This window comes from Oncorhynchus mykiss, chromosome 9 (assembly GCF_013265735.2).
Source record: "Oncorhynchus mykiss isolate Arlee chromosome 9, USDA_OmykA_1.1, whole genome shotgun sequence".
NCBI lineage: Eukaryota > Metazoa > Chordata > Actinopteri > Salmoniformes > Salmonidae > Oncorhynchus > Oncorhynchus mykiss.
This window is the reverse complement of record NC_048573.1, coordinates 59,635,250-59,653,955: the sequence shown is the minus strand read 5'-3', so window position 1 is coordinate 59,653,955 and position 18,706 is coordinate 59,635,250. Positions and strand designations below refer to the sequence as shown.

General features: G+C 44.6%; 1 pseudogene; it reads left to right on the top strand.

Annotated features, from left to right (window-relative positions):
- The window catches only part of LOC110531224, a 53,323-nt pseudogene extending 35,334 nt beyond the window's left edge, over positions 1-17,989 (top strand).
- The last annotated feature ends 717 nt before the right edge of the window (positions 17,990-18,706 follow it).

The window sequence follows — 18,706 nt, the reverse complement described above, 5'->3', positions numbered from 1 at the left end:
CGCGCCTGACGCGCATTAAGTCGTTTGGCAGAACGGATGTACTCAAGGTTCCTATGGTCAGTCCAAACGACAAAAGGAACGGTCGCCCCCTCCAACCACTGTCGCCATTCGCCTAGGGCTAAGCGGATGGCGAGCAGTTCGCGGTTTCCCACATCATAGTTACGTTCCGACTGCGACAGGCGATGAGAAAAATACGCGCAAGGGTGGACCTTGTCGTCAGAGAGGGAGCGCTGAGAAAGAATGGCCACGCCCACCTCTGACGCGTCAACCTCGACAACGAACTGTCTAGTGACGTCAGGTGTAACAAGGATAGGTGCGGATGTAAAACGATTCTTGAGGAGATCAAAAGCTCCCTGGGCGGAAACGGACCACTTAAAGCACGTCTTGACAGAAGTAAGGGCTGTGAGAGGGGCTGCCACCTGACCGAAATTACGGATGAAACGACGATAGAAGTTCGCGAAGCCGAGAAAGCGCTGCAGCTCGACGCGTGACCTAGGGACGGGCCAATCAATGACAGCTTGGACCTTAGCGGGATCCATCTTAATGCCTTCAGCGGAAATAACAGAACCGAGAAATGTGACGGAGGAGGCATGAAAAGAGCACTTCTCAGCCTTCACAAAAAGACAATTCTCTAAAAGGCGCTGGAGGACACGTCGAACGTGCTGAACATGAATCTGGAGTGACGGTGAAAAAATCAGGATATCGTCAAGGTAAACGAAAACAAAGATGTTCAGCATGTCTCTCAGGACATCATTGACTAATGCCTGAAAGACAGCTGGAGCGTTAGCGAGGCCGAAAGGAAGAACCCGGTATTCAAAGTGCCCTAACGGAGTGTTAAACGCCGTCTTCCACTCGTCCCCCTCCCTGATGCGCACGAGATGGTAAGCGTTACGAAGGTCCAACTTAGTGAAAAACCTGGCTCCCTGCAGGATCTCGAAGGCTGAAGACATAAGAGGAAGCGGATAACGATTCTTCACTGTTATGTCATTCAGCCCTCGATAATCTATGCAGGGGCGCAGGGACCCGTCCTTCTTCTTAACAAAAAAAAACCCCGCTCCGGCGGGAGAGGAGGAGGGGACTATGGTACCGGCGGCAAGAGCTACAGACAAATAATCTTCGAGAGCCTTACGTTCGGGAGCCGACAGAGAGTATAGTCTCCCCCGGGGGGGAGTGGTTCCCGGAAGGAGATCAATACTACAATCATACGACCGGTGTGGAGGAAGAGAGGTGGCCCTGGACCGACTGAACACCGTGCGCAGATCGTGATATTCCTCCGGCACCCCTGTCAAATCACCAGGCTCCTCCTGTGAAGAAGAGACAGAGGAAACAGGAGGGATAGCAGACATTAAACATTTCACATGACAAGAGACGTTCCAGGAGAGGATAGAATTACTAGACCAATTAATGGAAGGATTATGACAAACTAGCCAGGGATGGCCCAAAACAACAGGTGTAAAAGGTGAACGAAAAATTAAAAAAGAAATGGTTTCGCTATGATTACCAGAAACAGTGAGGGTTAAAGGTAGCGTCTCACGCTGAATCCTGGGGAGAGGACTACCATCCAGGGCGAACAAGGCCGTGGACTCCCTTAACTGTCTGAGAGGAATGTCATGTTCCCGAGCCCAGGTCTCGTCCATAAAACAGCCCTCCGCCCCAGAGTCTATTAAGGCACTGCAGGAAGCTGACGAACCGGTCCAGCGTAGATGGACCGACAAGGTAGTGCAGGATCTTGAAGGAGAGACAGGAGTAGTAGCGCTCACCAGTAGCCCTCCGCTTACTGATGAGCTCTGGCTTTTACTGGACATGAAGTGACAAAATGACCAGCAGAACCGCAATAGAGACAGAGGCGGTTGGTGATTCTCCGTTCCCTCTCCTTAGTCGAGATGCGGATACCTCCCAGCTGCATAGGCTCAGCACCCGAGCCGGCAGAGGAAGATGGTAGTGATGCGGAGAGGGGGGCAACGGAGAACGCGAGCTCCTTTCCACGAGCTCGGTGACGAAGATCAACCCGTCGCTCAATGCGAATAGCGAGTTCAATCAAGGAATCCACGCTGGAAGGAACCTCCCGGGAGAGAATCTCATCCTTTACCTCTGCGCGGAGACCCTCCAGAAAACGAGCGAGCAAAGCCAGCTCGTTCCAGCCACTGGAGGCAGCAAGAGTGCGAAACTCAATAGAGAAACTCCTGGAGTAAGTGTTGGGCTGGAGAGAAAACACAATATCACACTGGGTGAGGAACGAGCGGCATTCAGTGGGCTCCCCAGAGTAACACGGCGGGTTATTGATTCTGGGCTCCGGAGATTCGAAAGCCCTGGAAGTGGCCGGTGGATCGAGGCGGAGATGGTGAACCTGTTCTGTGAGGTTGGAGACTTGGGTGGCCAGGGTCTCAACGGCATGTCGAGCAGCAGACAATTCCTGCTCGTGTCTGCCTAGCATCGCTCCCTGGATCTCGACGGCTGAGTGGAGAGGATCCGAAGTCGCTGGGTCCATTCTTGGTCGGATTCTTCTGTTACGGTGCGTGAATGAGGACCCAAAAGCGACTTAACGTAAACAGAGCTTCTTTAATAACAAAACAAACGTAGGCTCAGATGGACCGGCAGATTCCGACAGGACAGGACAAGGTTGCAGCAAACATGACGATAGTCTGGTTCAGGCATGAACAACACAAACAAGAATCCGACAAAGACAGAAACAAAAACAGAGAGAGATATAGAGGACTAATCAGAGGGAAAAAGGGAACAGGTGGGAAAAGGGGTGACGAGGTAGTTAGGAGGAGACAAGGAACAGCTGGGGGAAAGAGGGGGAGAAAAGGTAACCTAATAACGACCAGCAGAGGGAGACAGGGTGAAGGGAAAGGACAGAAACAAGACACAACATGACAGTCAAGTCTTCTTGGGTATGATGCTACAGACTTGGTACACAAAAACTGAAATATACATTTACATAAGTATTCAGACCCTTTATTCAGACCCTTTACTCTACTTTGTACAAAGTACTTTGTTGAAGTACCTTTGGCAGCGATTACAGCCTCAAGTCTTCTTGGGTATGACGCTTCAAGCTTGGCACACCTGTATTTGGGGAGTTTCTCCAATTCTTCTCTGCAGATTCTCTCAAGCTCTGTCAGGTTGGATGGGGAGTGTTGCTGCACAGCTATTTTCAGGTTTCTCCAGAATTGTTAGATCTGGTTCAAGTCCGGGCTTTGCTGGGTCACCAAAGGACATTCAGAGACGTGTCCCGAATCCACTCCTGTGTTGTCTTCGCTGTGTGTTTAGGGTCATTGTCCTGTTGGAAGGTGGACCTTTGCCCCCGTCTGTGTTCCTGAGCACCCTGGAGCAGGTTTTCATCAAGCATCTCTATGTACTTTGCTCCATTCATCTTTTCCTCAATCCTGACTAGTCTCTCTGTCCCTGCTGCTGAAAAACAACCACACAGTATGAGGCTGCCACTGCCATTCTTCACCGTAGGAATGGTGCTAGGTTTCCTCCAGACGTGACGCTTGGCATTCAGGCCAAAGAGTTCAATCTTGGTTTCTTCAGACCAGGGAATCTTGTTTCTCATGGTCTGAGAGTCCTTTAAGTGCCTTTTGGAAAAATCCAAGCGGGCTGTCTTGCCTTTTACTGAGGAGTGGCTTCTGTCTAACCACTCTACCATGAAGGCCTGATTGGTGGAGTGCTGCAGAGATGGTTGTCATTTTGGAAGGTTCTCCCATCTCCACAGAGGAATTCTGGAGCTCTGTCAGAGTGACCATCGGGATCTTGGTCACATCCCTGACCAAAGCCCTTCTCTGATTGCTCAGTTTGGCCGGGTGGCCAGCTCTAGGAAGATTCTTGGTTGTTCCAAACTTCTTCCATTTAAGAAAGTTTGAGGCCACTGTGTTCTTGGGGACCTTCAATGCTGCAGACATTTTTCTGTACCCTTCCCCAGATCTGTGCCTCGAAAACAATCCTGTCTCGGAGCTCTACAGATAATTCTTTCAACCTCATGGCTTGGTATTTGCTCTGACATGCACTGTCAACTGTGGAATCTTATATAGACAGGTGTGTGCTTTTCTAAATCATGTCCAATCAATTGAATTTACCACATGTGGAATCCAATCAAGTTGTAGAAACATGGTTTATTGGATTATTGGTCACAAGGATTATTGGTCACGATAACAACACCCACCCGTAGCACACGTTCCAGCAGGTATATCTCACTGATCATCCCCAAAGCCAACACCTCATTTGGCCGCCCTCCTTCCAGTGTTCTGCTGCCCGTGACTGGAACGAATTGCAAAAATCGCTGAAGTTGGAGACTTTTATTTCCCTCACCAACTTTAAACATCAACTATCTGAGCAGCTAACCGATCACTGCAGCTGTACATAATAGTCCATCTGTAAATAGCCCACCCAATCTACCTACCTCATCCCCATACTGTTTTTATTTTATTTACTTTTCTGCTCTTTTGCACACCAGTATCTCTACTTGCACATTATCATCTGTAATTTATCACTCCAGTGTTAATCTGCTAAATTGTAATTATTCGCTCCTATGGCCTATTTATTGCCTACCTCCTCATGCCTTTTGCACACACTGTATATAGACTTTCTTTTTTCTACTGTGTCATTGACTTGTTTATTGTGTTACTGGCTTGTTTATTGTTTACTCCATGTGTAACTCTGTGTTGTTGTCTGTGTCACACTGCTTTGCTTTATCTTGGCCAGGTCGCAGTTGTAAATGAGAACTTGTTCTCAACTAGCCTACCTGGTTAAATAAAGGTGAAATAAAAAAATATAAATAATCAATGGAAACAGGATGCACCTGAGCTCAGTTTCAAGTGTCATAGCATAAGGTCTGAATACTTAATTACATTTGAAAATATATATATATATATATATAATTACAAAATCTAAAAAGCATTTTTTGCTTTGTCATTATGGGGTATGGCGTGTAGATTGATGAGGATTTTATTTAATCAATTTTCGAATAAGGTTGTAATGTAACAAAATGTGGAAAAAGGGAAGGTGTCTGAATACTTTCCGAATGCACTGTAGACATCTGTAGCGCAGGCACACAAAAAAATGTCAGTATCTCTGCTTTGGCAAATAAGGTAGTTGTATAATTAAGCAATAAGGCCAGAGGGTGTGTGGTAAATGGCCAATATACCATGACTAAGGGTTGTTCTTATGCACGACACAACACAGAGTGCCTGGACACAGCCCTTAGCCGTGGTATATTGGCCATATATCACAAACCCCCGAGATGCCTTATTGCTATTATAAACTGTTTACCAATGGAATTAGAGCAGTAAAAATAAGTGTTTTGTCATACCCATGGTATACGGTCTGATATACCACAGCTGTCAGGCAATCAGCATTCAGGGCTCAAACCTTTCTCTGGGATTTGTCAACAACAAAACCCTGTCCTTAAAAATGTACATCAAAAGGTGCAAAGTTATGGGCAAAGACACATAACATCAAATTAAATATTTTTCTTGATCAAATAACATGGAAAACACCCACTTTGTGTGCAGTATTAATTTACCATCCTTACAAACCACTTGTACATTAGTGTATTGTACACAAGCTGGTCATCTAGGTTTGTACCTGTAGACTTTCCATCAGTATGAAGAAAAACAATGCACAATACAGTAATTGAGTACATTGAGACTTCAAGGAGTTTTTGCTGATGTGATGATGTGGCTCAGTTGGTAGAGCATGGCGCTTGCAATGCTAGGGCTGTGGGTTCGATTGCAACAATTTCAAAGATTTTACTGAGTTACAATTCATATAAGGAAATCAGTCAATTTAAATGAATTCATTAGGCTGTAATCTATGGATTTCATAACTGGGAATAGAGATATGCATCTGTTGGTCACAGATGCCATTAAAAAAATGGGCCTCACAATGGGCCTCAGGACCTCGTCACGGTATCTCTGTGCATTCAAATTGCATCGATAAAATGCAATTGTGTTCGTTGTCCATAGCTTATGCCTGCCCATATCATAACCCCACTACCACTATGGGACACTCTGTTCACAACGTTGACATCAGCAAACTGCTCGCCCACATGACACAATACACGTGGTTGGGAGGCAGATTGGACATACTGCCAAATTCTCTAAAATGAAGTTGGTAGAGAAATTAACATTAAATTATCTGGAAACAGCGCTGTTGGACATTCCTGCAGTCAGTATGCCAATTGCACGCTCCCTCAAAACTTGAGACATCTGTGGCATTGTGCACATTTTAGAGTGGCCTTCCTTTTATTGTCCCCAGCACAAGGTGCAACTGTGTAAGGATCATGCTGTTTAATCAGCTTCTTGATATGCCACACCTGTCAGGTGGATGGATTATCTTAGCAAAGAAGAAATGCTCACTAACAGATATGTAAACAAATTTGTGCAGAACATTTGAGAGAAATAAGCTTTTTGCGCACATGGAACATTTTGGGGATCATGAAACATGGGACTAACACTTTACATGTCCCCCCCAATTTCTGCATGTTCATAAAAAATCTGTCAAAGTCAATATTGCTCAACTGAAAAGAGAATTTGAACAAAAGAGCTCGTGTTTGAACATGCCAAAGTTTCTTTAGACAACTTCTGCCCTATATATCCCTATATGTAGATGAAAGCAAGCAACAATTCTGAACTCATTGCTATGCTAACAGAACAAACAAAGTGAGCAAGCAACATTTGTTTTGGTAAATTATCTTGTGTATGTCATAAATTACATTATAGCATGTTTCAATGTCTATCTTGATATTTCAGTAGCAGATCCAAGAGTGCTTTGTTGGATGAGGTTGACGATGAACACGGTGAGTTGCCCTGTGGATCAAACAGGTCCAGGCCAAGTAGGAATGGAAGTAGACTGTTGGTGGAACCAGTAGTAGTTCTGTTAGGTGGGTCGCAAGAAAACGTCTATCAGTGCATTCAGTCTGAGATTGATGAGTCAGTAAGCAACATAATTCTCTCGTCAGAGCTTAGAGATGACAATCTGTTAAAAGCAGTGAGTTCATCCAAGACTGTGAGCTCTGATATCTTTGAGGTGGCAATAAGGGACATCAACGCTGGCCTCTCTTATGTCCTCCTGCAAGCAACATGTAGCAGAAGCAGCCAAGTTGCCAGAGAGATGCTTTGCGTTGTCTCTGTGAAGTTGCTGCCGTTGTTCCCTGAGCTGACAGGAAAGGTGTTTCCCAGTGTCCCTGTAGAATTGCAGAGGATACTGGAATCGAAGTTGCCTCATGCCACAGCACAGGTTATTGTTTCTGTCATTGATACCATGATTCATCTCTGTGGAAAGGAATGCACAAGGGATACTACAGAAGGACAGGATTCTGTTAATAGCCAACTAAGTAGATTTCTACATGCTGTGTCTGACAGAATCAAAGACGTGATATTGAAGATCAAATCATTTAGCCCCCAGCCTGACAAACAACCCGGAACATCCAAATCCATGGAATCTCTCCAGGACACAATACCATACTCAAAACCCAAGCTTCTATTGCCAACCACCTCATCCATAGACCAGTCTTGCTCAAGCTTGATAAAGCTGTGCTCATACTGTTATTCCACACCTGACTTCAACAGAGAGTTCAGTGACCTGGAACAGGAGAGACGAGTGGTTCAGTCACCTCAGCCGTCAATGTCAAGAAAGGAGGTTGTTGACCTTGGAGACATTCCATCTGCAATTTGGGGCCAATCAAAAAATATGGAATTCCATAAAATAGCCTCAATGGCAGTGAGCCAGATCATGGAAAACACTGTAACTGAGATCACCACACTTTTTGATTCCAAAATCTGCACCATTTACCAAGGAGGATCACTTGAGAAGCTTGATGAACAAAGCATGCCACTGGACCCCTCTATAAAGCTCCCACACAACACCGGTGTGGTAGATATCATCTTGGAGGGTGTGCGGACTGTAATTGATGCCAACAAGGATTTTTTAAATACTCTCACAGACCCTATACTCTTTTGGGAGCAAGTCCAATTGGTTTCTGACATTATCCTTCAAATGGTACAGGCTAAATTGAAGGAAATGTTCACCGTACAACTGCTCCTCAACACTGAAAGCAACATCGGATTTAGTCAACACGGTGTAGTAACCAGTGCAAAGGAGATCCTGAGCCGGATCTTGGTGAACATCAAGAAGGGACTGCCAACATGCGAGTTGGAAGGGTCCAGGGAGGCACTTGCAAAGCAGTTTTTGGACTCCCTAATCCATAACCTCGAGCTACTGATCACCAGGGATGTGGATCAACAGCCAGAACAAGGTGCCTCCAGCTGCTTTGTTGAACAGAGAGTGGCTGACAATAGTACCTCAATTATTGCAGGGACTAGATGCAGCAGTTCTCTAGAGCTCGAATGTATGGTTGCTGATGTTAGGCCTATAACAACTCATTTGTATCATGCCATTGTGGAGACAGCAAACGTCCTCCCTAAGGATTCGATTGACTTATTGACTGAGACTGTGCTAATTGAAAAGGCCCAGCAGGTAATGCTAGATTCCAGCAGCACCAATATACTACGCCTGGCAATCAGTAATTCACAGATGGCTTTCAAGAAATCATGCCCTGAGAAGGAGGACCTTCAGAAACAACTTGTTTTGGATTTTGTGAAGACATCGGTAGGGAACCTACTCCAGAAGTGTTTGGGTTTAAAGGCTTCCCAAGATGAATCTCAACCCTTTCAACACCCTGCCTCTGGCTTAAGCCAAAAGTCTATTCGCTCCATCCCCGGCTGGGTGATGTCAAAGCTGAAGGGTACTAAGACCAGCGTGGAAACTGTCTCTGCAACAGCCTTGATCACAACAACCATGGTCCAGGAAGTAATGGGCTCCGTCCCACTGACCAGAGATCTGTCAGTGGATGCAAGTGTTTGCCTCAGCAAAGGTAAGGCATTTATTAATTGTATACATTATTTTCTAAACTGAATATTATCTCAAATTTAAGGGAGATTTGAATATAAGGTGTTATTGTATTTATCTTACTTTCGCAACTTTCAATCAATTCAAATATTCATATTTTTTTATAAAATGTCCATTTTATTTTTTCAAGATCCTTCAAATATGTCTTTGCCGCTTGAGGATATTCAATGTTATGAGGAGCTAGTAACAGAATGTGACATAGGAAAAATGGCTGAGAAACCTTTGGACACTGAGGCTGACCGTCCAGAAACAGGACTGAAAACTGTAAATTGGCGCGAGAGAGTCCCCTATTTCATGGGTCTTTGTCAAAAGAAACCAGAGACAATGTCCCTTGTAAGTCTGACTAAAAGTCTGGCTTCAGATAAATATAATTCTCAGGAAGATGTACAAGAGTTTCAGGCCACTTCAAGTCAGTGCACGGTGACAAGATCCTCATCCCCATTGGAATTGATCAGCAATAGGTCTGTGAATAGTGTAATGAATGCCCTTCTCTTGAAAGTCAAAGAGGATTCGATCGAATCAGTGTTGGATTTGCACCAGGCAGCAGGCGGGTTCAGTGCAGAGGTGCCCAGAGCCATTGCTTTCTCTGTGGTTCCGGGAATCAGCACTGACAAAATGCCTGAACCATCTCTCACCATAACTAAGGCTCAAGGAAAGACAACCAAAAACAGGCGAGAGAGATCCTATTTCCCTAGTTGTTGTCCACAGAAGGCGCAAAAGAAAGCCAAAGTGAGTTCCGTTTCGACTTTGTCTGACAAAGCTAAGTTTGTTGATGACGTGTACCATGACCTACTCCAAAAAAAGGGATCTGCCATAAAATTGTGCCAATCAGTTGAGCAATTGCCCCTTGCAGTAGATGAGTGCAGTTCAGAGAGAATTCCCCATTACTTGGGTCTTAGTCAAAAGAAACCAGAGACAATGTCCCTTGTAAGTCTTGCTTCAGACAAAACTAATTCTCAGGAAGATGTTCAAGAATTTCAGGCCACTTCAGGTCTATCCACAGAGGCAAGAACCCCATCCCCAGTGGAATTGATCTCCAATGGGTCTGTGCATAGTGTAATGAATGCCCTTCTCTCAAAAGTCAAAGAGAATTTGGTTGAATCAGTGGTGGAATTGCACCAGGCAGTAGAGGAGTTCAGTGCAGAGGTTCCCAGAGCCATTGCTTTGTCTGTGGTTCAGGCAATCAGCACTGACAAAATTCCTGAACCATCTCTCACCATCACTAAGGCTCAAGGAAAGACAAACAAAAACAGGAGAGAGAGATTCTATTTCCCTAGTTGTTGTCCACAGAAGGAGCAAAAGAAAGACAAAGTGAGTTCAGTTTCTACTTTGTCTGACAAAGCTATGTTTGTTGACGACATATGCCAGGACCTGCTCCAAGAAAAGGGATCTGCCATAAAACTGTGCCAATCAGTTGAGCAATTGCACTTGGCATTAGAGTGCAGTGCAGAGAGATTTCCCCATTTATTGGTTCTTAGTCAAAATAAACCAGAGACAATGTCCCGTGTAAGTCTGACTAAAAATCTGGCTTCAGATAAATATAATTCTAAGGAAGATGTACAAGAGTTTCAGGCCACTTCAAGTCAGTGCACGGTGGCAAGATCCTCATCCCCATTGGAATTGATCAGCAATGGGTCTGTGAATAGTGTAATGAATGCCCTTCTCTTGAAAGTCGAAGAGGATTCGATCGAATCAGTGTTGGATTTGCACCAGGCAGCAGGCGGGTTCAGTGCAGAGGTGCCCAGAGCCATTGCTTTCTCTGTGGTTCCGGGAATCAGCACTGACAAAATGCCTGAACCATCTCTCACCATAACTAAGGCTCAAGGAAAGACAACCAAAAACAGGCGAGAGAGATCCTATTTCCCTAGTTGTTGTCCACAGAAGGCGCAAAAGAAAGCCAAAGTGAGTTCCGTTTCGACTTTGTCTGACAAAGCTAAGTTTGTTGATGACGTGTACCATGACCTACTCCAAAAAAAGGGATCTGCCATAAAATTGTGCCAATCAGTTGAGCAATTGCCCCTTGCAGTAGATGAGTGCAGTTCAGAGAGAATTCCCCATTACTTGGGTCTTAGTCAAAAGAAACCAGAGACAATGTCCCTTGTAAGTCTTGCTTCAGACAAAACTAATTCTCAGGAAGATGTTCAAGAATTTCAGGCCAATTCAGGTCTATCCACGGAGGCAAGAACCCCATCCCCAGTGGAATTGATCTCCAATGGGTCTGTGCATAGTGTAATGAATGCCCTTCTCTCAAAAGTCAAAGAGAATTCGGTTGAATCAGTGGTGGAATTGCACCAGGCAGTAGAGGAGTTCAGTGCAGAGGTTCCCAGAGCCATTGCTTTGTCTGTGGTTCAGGCAATCAGCACTGACAAAATTCCTGAACCATCTCTCACCATCACTAAGGCTCAACGAAAGACAACCAAAAGCAGGCGAGAGAGATCCTATTTCCCTAGTTGTTGTCAGCAGAAGGAGCAAAAGAAAGCCAAAGTGAGTTCCGTTTCTACTTTGTCTGACAAAGCTAAGTTTGTTGATGACGTGTGCCAGGACCTGCTCCAAGAAAAGGGATCTGCCATACAATTGTGCCAATCAGTTGAGCAATTGCACTTGGCATTAGAGTGCAGTGCAGAGAGATTTCCCCATTTATTGGTTCTTAGTCAAAATAAACCAGAGACAATGTCCCGTGTAAGTCTGACTAAAAATCTGGCTTCAGATAAATATAATTCTAAGGAAGATGTACAAGAGTTTCAGGCCACTTCAAGTCAGTGCACGGTGGCAAGATCCTCATCCCCATTGGAATTGATCAGCAATGGGTCTGTGAATAGTGTAATGAATGCCCTTCTCTTGAAAGTCGAAGAGGATTCGATTGAATCAGTGTTGGATTTGCACCAGGCAGCAGGCGGGTTCAGTGCAGAGGTGCCCAGAGCCATTGCTTTCTCTGTGGTTCCGGGAATCAGCACTGACAAAATGCCTGAACCATCTCTCACCATAACTAAGGCTCAAGGAAAGACAACCAAAAACAGGCGAGAGAGATCCTATTTCCCTAGTTGTTGTCCACAGAAGGCGCAAAAGAAAGCCAAAGTGAGTTCCGTTTCGACTTTGTCTGACAAAGCTAAGTTTGTTGATGACGTGTACCATGACCTACTCCAAAAAAAGGGATCTGCCATAAAATTGTGCCAATCAGTTGAGCAATTGCCCCTTGCAGTAGATGAGTGCAGTTCAGAGAGAATTCCCCATTACTTGGGTCTTAGTCAAAAGAAACCAGAGACAATGTCCCTTGTAAGTCTTGCTTCAGACAAAACTAATTCTCAGGAAGATGTTCAAGAATTTCAGGCCAATTCAGGTCTATCCACGGAGGCAAGAACCCCATCCCCAGTGGAATTGATCTCCAATGGGTCTGTGCATAGTGTAATGAATGCCCTTCTCTCAAAAGTCAAAGAGAATTCGGTTGAATCAGTGGTGGAATTGCACCAGGCAGTAGAGGAGTTCAGTGCAGAGGTTCCCAGAGCCATTGCTTTGTCTGTGGTTCAGGCAATCAGCACTGACAAAATTCCTGAACCATCTCTCACCATCACTAAGGCTCAACGAAAGACAACCAAAAGCAGGCGAGAGAGATCCTATTTCCCTAGTTGTTGTCAGCAGAAGGAGCAAAAGAAAGCCAAAGTGAGTTCCGTTTCTACTTTGTCTGACAAAGCTAAGTTTGTTGATGACGTGTGCCAGGACCTGCTCCAAGAAAAGGGATCTGCCATAAAATTGTGCCAATCAGTTGAGCAATTGCACCTTGCAGTAGATGAGTGCAGTGCAGAGAGATTTCCCCATTTATTGGCTCTTAGTCAAAATATACCAGAGACAATGTCCCGTGTAAGTTTGGCTAAAAGTCTGGATTCAGACAAAACTAATTCTCAGGAAAATGTACAAGAATTTCAGGCCAATTCAAGTCTATCCACAGAGGCAAGAACCCCATCCCCAGTAGAATTGATCTCCAATGGATCTGTGCATAGTGTAATGAATGCCCTTCTCTCAAAAGTCAAAGAGAATTCGGTTGAATCAGTTTTGGAATTGCACCAGGCAGTAGAGGAGTTCAGTGCAGAGGTGCCCAGAGCCATTGCTTTGTCTGTGGTTCAGGCAATCAGCACTGACAAAATTCCTGAACCATCTCTCACCATCACTAAGGCTCAAGGAAAGACAAACAAAAACAGGAGAGAGAGATTCTATTTCCCTAGTTGTTGTCCACAGAAGGAGCAAAAGAAAGCCAAAGTGAGTTCCGTTTCTACTTTGTCTGACAAAGCTAAGTTTGTTGATGACGTGTGCCAGGACCTGCTCCAAGAAAAGGGATCTGCCATAAAATTGTGCCAATCAGTTGAGCAATTGCACCTTGCAGTAGATGAGTGCAGTGCAGAGAGATTTCCCCATTTATTGGCTCTTAGTCAAAATATACCAGAGACAATGTCCCGTGTAAGTTTGGCTAAAAGTCTGGATTCAGACAAAACTAATTCTCAGGAAAATGTACAAGAATTTCAGGCCAATTCAAGTCTATCCACAGAGGCAAGAACCCCATCCCCAGTAGAATTGATCTCCAATGGATCTGTGCATAGTGTAATGAATGCCCTTCTCTCAAAAGTCAAAGAGAATTCGGTTGAATCAGTTTTGGAATTGCACCAGGCAGTAGAGGAGTTCAGTGCAGAGGTGCCCAGAGCCATTGCTTTGTCTGTGGTTCAGGCAATCAGCACTGACAAAATTCCTGAACCATCTCTCACCATCACTAAGGCTCAAGGAAAGACAAACAAAAACAGGAGAGAGAGATTCTATTTCCCTAGTTGTTGTCCACAGAAGGAGCAAAAGAAAGACAAAGTGAGTTCAGTTTCTACTTTGTCTGACAAAGCTATGTTTGTTGACGACATATGCAAGGACCTGCTCCAAGAAAAGGGATCTGCCATAAAACTGTGCCAATCAGTTGAGCAATTGCACCTGGCATTAGAGTGCAGTGCAGAGAGATTTCCCCATTTATTGGTTCTTAGTCAAAATAAACCAGAGACAATGTCCCGTGTAAGTCTGACTAAAAATCTGGCTTCAGATAAATATAATTCTAAGGAAGATGTACAAGAGTTTCAGGCCACTTCAAGTCAGTGCACGGTGGCAAGATCCTCATCCCCATTGGAATTGATCAGCAATGGGTCTGTGAATAGTGTAATGAATGCCCTTCTCTTGAAAGTCGAAGAGGATTCGATCGAATCAGTGTTGGATTTGCACCAGGCAGCAGGCGGGTTCAGTGCAGAGGTGCCCAGAGCCATTGCTTTCTCTGTGGTTCCGGGAATCAGCACTGACAAAATGCCTGAACCATCTCTCACCATAACTAAGGCTCAAGGAAAGACAACCAAAAACAGGCGAGAGAGATCCTATTTCCCTAGTTGTTGTCCACAGAAGGCGCAAAAGAAAGCCAAAGTGAGTTCCGTTTCGACTTTGTCTGACAAAGCTAAGTTTGTTGATGACGTGTACCATGACCTACTCCAAAAAAAGGGATCTGCCATAAAATTGTGCCAATCAGTTGAGCAATTGCCCCTTGCAGTAGATGAGTGCAGTTCAGAGAGAATTCCCCATTACTTGGGTCTTAGTCAAAAGAAACCAGAGACAATGTCCCTTGTAAGTCTTGCTTCAGACAAAACTAATTCTCAGGAAGATGTTCAAGAATTTCAGGCCAATTCAGGTCTATCCACGGAGGCAAGAACCCCATCCCCAGTGGAATTGATCTCCAATGGGTCTGTGCATAGTGTAATGAATGCCCTTCTCTCAAAAGTCAAAGAGAATTCGGTTGAATCAGTGGTGGAATTGCACCAGGCAGTAGAGGAGTTCAGTGCAGAGGTTCCCAGAGCCATTGCTTTGTCTGTGGTTCAGGCAATCAGCACTGACAAAATTCCTGAACCATCTCTCACCATCACTAAGGCTCAACGAAAGACAACCAAAAACAGGCGAGAGAGATCCTATTTCCCTAGTTGTTGTCAGCAGAAGGAGCAAAAGAAAGCCAAAGTGAGTTCCGTTTCTACTTTGTCTGACAAAGCTAAGTTTGTTGATGACGTGTGCCAGGACCTGCTCCAAGAAAAGGGATCCGCCATAAAATTGTGCCAATCAGTTGAGCAATTGCACCTTGCAGTAGATGAGTGCAGTGCAGAGAGATTTCCCCATTTATTGGCTCTTAGTCAAAATATACCAGAGACAATGTCCCGTGTAAGTTTGGCTAAAAGTCTGGATTCAGACAAAACTAATTCTCAGGAAAATGTACAAGAATTTCAGGCCAATTCAAGTCTATCCACAGAGGCAAGAACCCCATCCCCAGTAGAATTGATCTCCAATGGGTCTGTGCATAGTGTAATGAATGCCCTTCTCTCAAAAGTCAAAGAGAATTCGGTTGAATCAGTTTTGGAATTGCACCAGGCAGTAGAGGAGTTCAGTGCAGAGGTGCCCAGAGCCATTGCTTTGTCTGTGGTTCAGGCAATCAGCACTGACAAAATTCCTGAACCATCTCTCACCATCACTAAGGCTCAAGGAAAGACAAACAAAAACAGGAGAGAGAGATTCTATTTCCCTAGTTGTTGTCCACAGAAGGAGCAAAAGAAAGACAAAGTGAGTTCAGTTTCTACTTTGTCTGACAAAGCTATGTTTGTTGACGACATATGCCAGGACCTGCTCCAAGAAAAGGGATCTGCCATAAAACTGTGCCAATCAGTTGAGCAATTGCACCTGGCATTAGAGTGTAGTGCAGAGAGATTTCCCCATTTATTGGTTCTTAGTCAAAATAAACCAGAGACAATGTCCCGTGTAAGTCTGACTAAAAATCTGGCTTCAGATAAATATAATTCTAAGGAAGATGTACAAGAGTTTCAGGCCACTTCAAGTCAGTGCACGGTGGCAAGATCCTCATCCCCATTGGAATTGATCAGCAATGGGTCTGTGAATAGTGTAATGAATGCCCTTCTCTTGAAAGTCGAAGAGGATTCGATCGAATCAGTGTTGGATTTGCACCAGGCAGCAGGCGGGTTCAGTGCAGAGGTGCCCAGAGCCATTGCTTTCTCTGTGGTTCCGGGAATCAGCACTGACAAAATGCCTGAACCATCTCTCACCATAACTAAGGCTCAAGGAAAGACAACCAAAAACAGGCGAGAGAGATCCTATTTCCCTAGTTGTTGTCCACAGAAGGCGCAAAAGAAAGCCAAAGTGAGTTCCGTTTCGACTTTGTCTGACAAAGCTAAGTTTGTTGATGACGTGTACCATGACCTACTCCAAAAAAAGGGATCTGCCATAAAATTGTGCCAATCAGTTGAGCAATTGCCCCTTGCAGTAGATGAGTGCAGTTCAGAGAGAATTCCCCATTACTTGGGTCTTAGTCAAAAGAAACCAGAGACAATGTCCCTTGTAAGTCTTGCTTCAGACAAAACTAATTCTCAGGAAGATGTTCAAGAATTTCAGGCCAATTCAGGTCTATCCACGGAGGCAAGAACCCCATCCCCAGTGGAATTGATCTCCAATGGGTCTGTGCATAGTGTAATGAATGCCCTTCTCTCAAAAGTCAAAGAGAATTTGGTTGAATCAGTGGTGGAATTGCACCAGGCAGTAGAGGAGTTCAGTGCAGAGGTTCCCAGAGCCATTGCTTTGTCTGTGGTTCCGGGAATCAGCACTGACAAAATGCCTGAACCATCTCTCACCATAACTAAGGCTCAAGGAAAGACAACCAAAAACAGGCGAGAGAGATCCTATTTCCCTAGTTGTTGTCCACAGAAGGCGCAAAAGAAAGCCAAAGTGAGTTCCGTTTCGACTTTGTCTGACAAAGCTAAGTTTGTTGATGACGTGTACCATGACCTACTCCAAAAAAAGGGATCTGCCATAAAATTGTGCCAATCAGTTGAGCAATTGCACCTTGCAGTAGAGGAGTGCAGTACTGAAGTCTCCAAAGCCATTTCTTCGTCTGTGGCTAGAGTGATTAGTGTAGAAAAAATGGCTGAGTCATCTCTTAACACTATTGCTCAAGGAAAGCAAACCAATAACAGACAAGAGAGATCCTATTTCCCTAGCTTTTGTCTGCAGAAGAAGAAAAAGCTAAACAAAACCGAACAGAGTTTCACTTCTACTTTGTCTAACAAAGCTAATTCATCTGGTCCCCAAGAAGTCTTACCCAAAGTCTGTGTTAGTGCCACCCCAAGTCTATGCAATACAACAGAATCTCAGTCCACAGCTACAGGAACTCCATCTACACCCGTGGTTTCCTTCTCCAGTGGGTCAGTGCATAGCTTGGTATGTGCACTCCTCTTGAAGATCCGGAAGAATGCTGATGGATCTCCTCCTCAGTCAGAGCCAGAGCTGATTGAGAAAGCCCTGTCTGTCAGTGGATCTGTGTTGACACTGTTGGCAGAGGTCAACGGAATGTCCGTTGATGAGGAATCATCTACCCCTAGTCGGGCACCTCCTGATGAGGTAGTTGAAGCAGTGTACAAGGACCTGCTGCAGGAAAAGGGTTCTGCAATCGAATTGCACCAGGCAGTGGAGCAGTGCAGTGCAGAGGTCCCTAGAGTCATAGCCTGGTCTCTGGTAAAGGAGATAAGCACTGCTCCCCCCAATGAATTCCTTGCTGCCCCAGCTTTCCTCCTCTCCTCTGTCCTGCTTCTCTCCGGACATCCAAGTAAGGCGATCTCATTATCTGGAAATGCCAAATCACTTGCCGCAGCAGCAAGTGATAGACTCCCTAAGGATGAGAGTCAGAAGAGGTTTGGCTTGTTGCCAAAGCTGCCTAAGACACATAAAATGCAGAAGAGGCCAAAGTTGAAAGCGAAGGTATGGTTTGAAAGTCTTTGAATTAATAACTTTATTTAGTTAAGCGTCTCTATTTTGACATTTTATGCTGTGTTTATGAACCATCAGTTTTAATTGCTAGTGAATTACAATGATTGGGAATGATCAGAATTTCTGTTTCTGACAGCTTTGTGACTTATGTTAACACTTTTCTATGACCTTCCAGAACAAAGTGGATCCACTGGCCATCTACCCCTCTTTTGATCTTCTGAGAGAAGATCCACTTGAGGACACTTATGATCATTCATAAGGAAGCCACCTCTGATTATCATAAACGGTAAATCTAAAAAATCCCACATTTTTTTTGTTGAATACACATCTTGTCCATACCATTTTGAAGTGTTACTGTTGATGGGTATAGTGGGTCTAGGCCCTGATTTTAGCTCATGCACAGAATTGATTTATCTCATGAGTTACTCTCACACATCTTAAGTCAGGATATGACACGTGTTAACACCATAGATATTTGTCAGCAGTCTGTCACCATCTCACTACTCTGTAATATGTTGGGATGCTGAGCATGTGCAAATTAGTTTTTGAACTGTGGTGAAATGTTTTATGATTATGGGGTCCTCACTAACTCTCTCTAATTAGACTTACAGTACAGCCGTCCTTTTACATCACCTTCCAACCCATTTGGAGAACTGACATTCTGGCTCTGGCACCAAAAGACAGTCTCTCTTCACTAGCATTGCCAGTGTCATCACCAAGGCCTTCACTAGAGCACTTCACCCAGTCATGACCAGATCTAGGACCATCCGTAGTAATAGTTAACTTGACCACCTGATAATTCAAGAGAGGATCCACTGGATCTTGGGACCTTATGATCATCCATCTTTGTTTAGATAAACTTGTTAGTTCAGAATCCAATTTATCATTCCATTGTTTTCATTCTTGAGGTTGGTAGCCACACAATTACATTTAGACTTTAGCTAGGTTTCCATCCAATTGGCGACAGATTTTCATG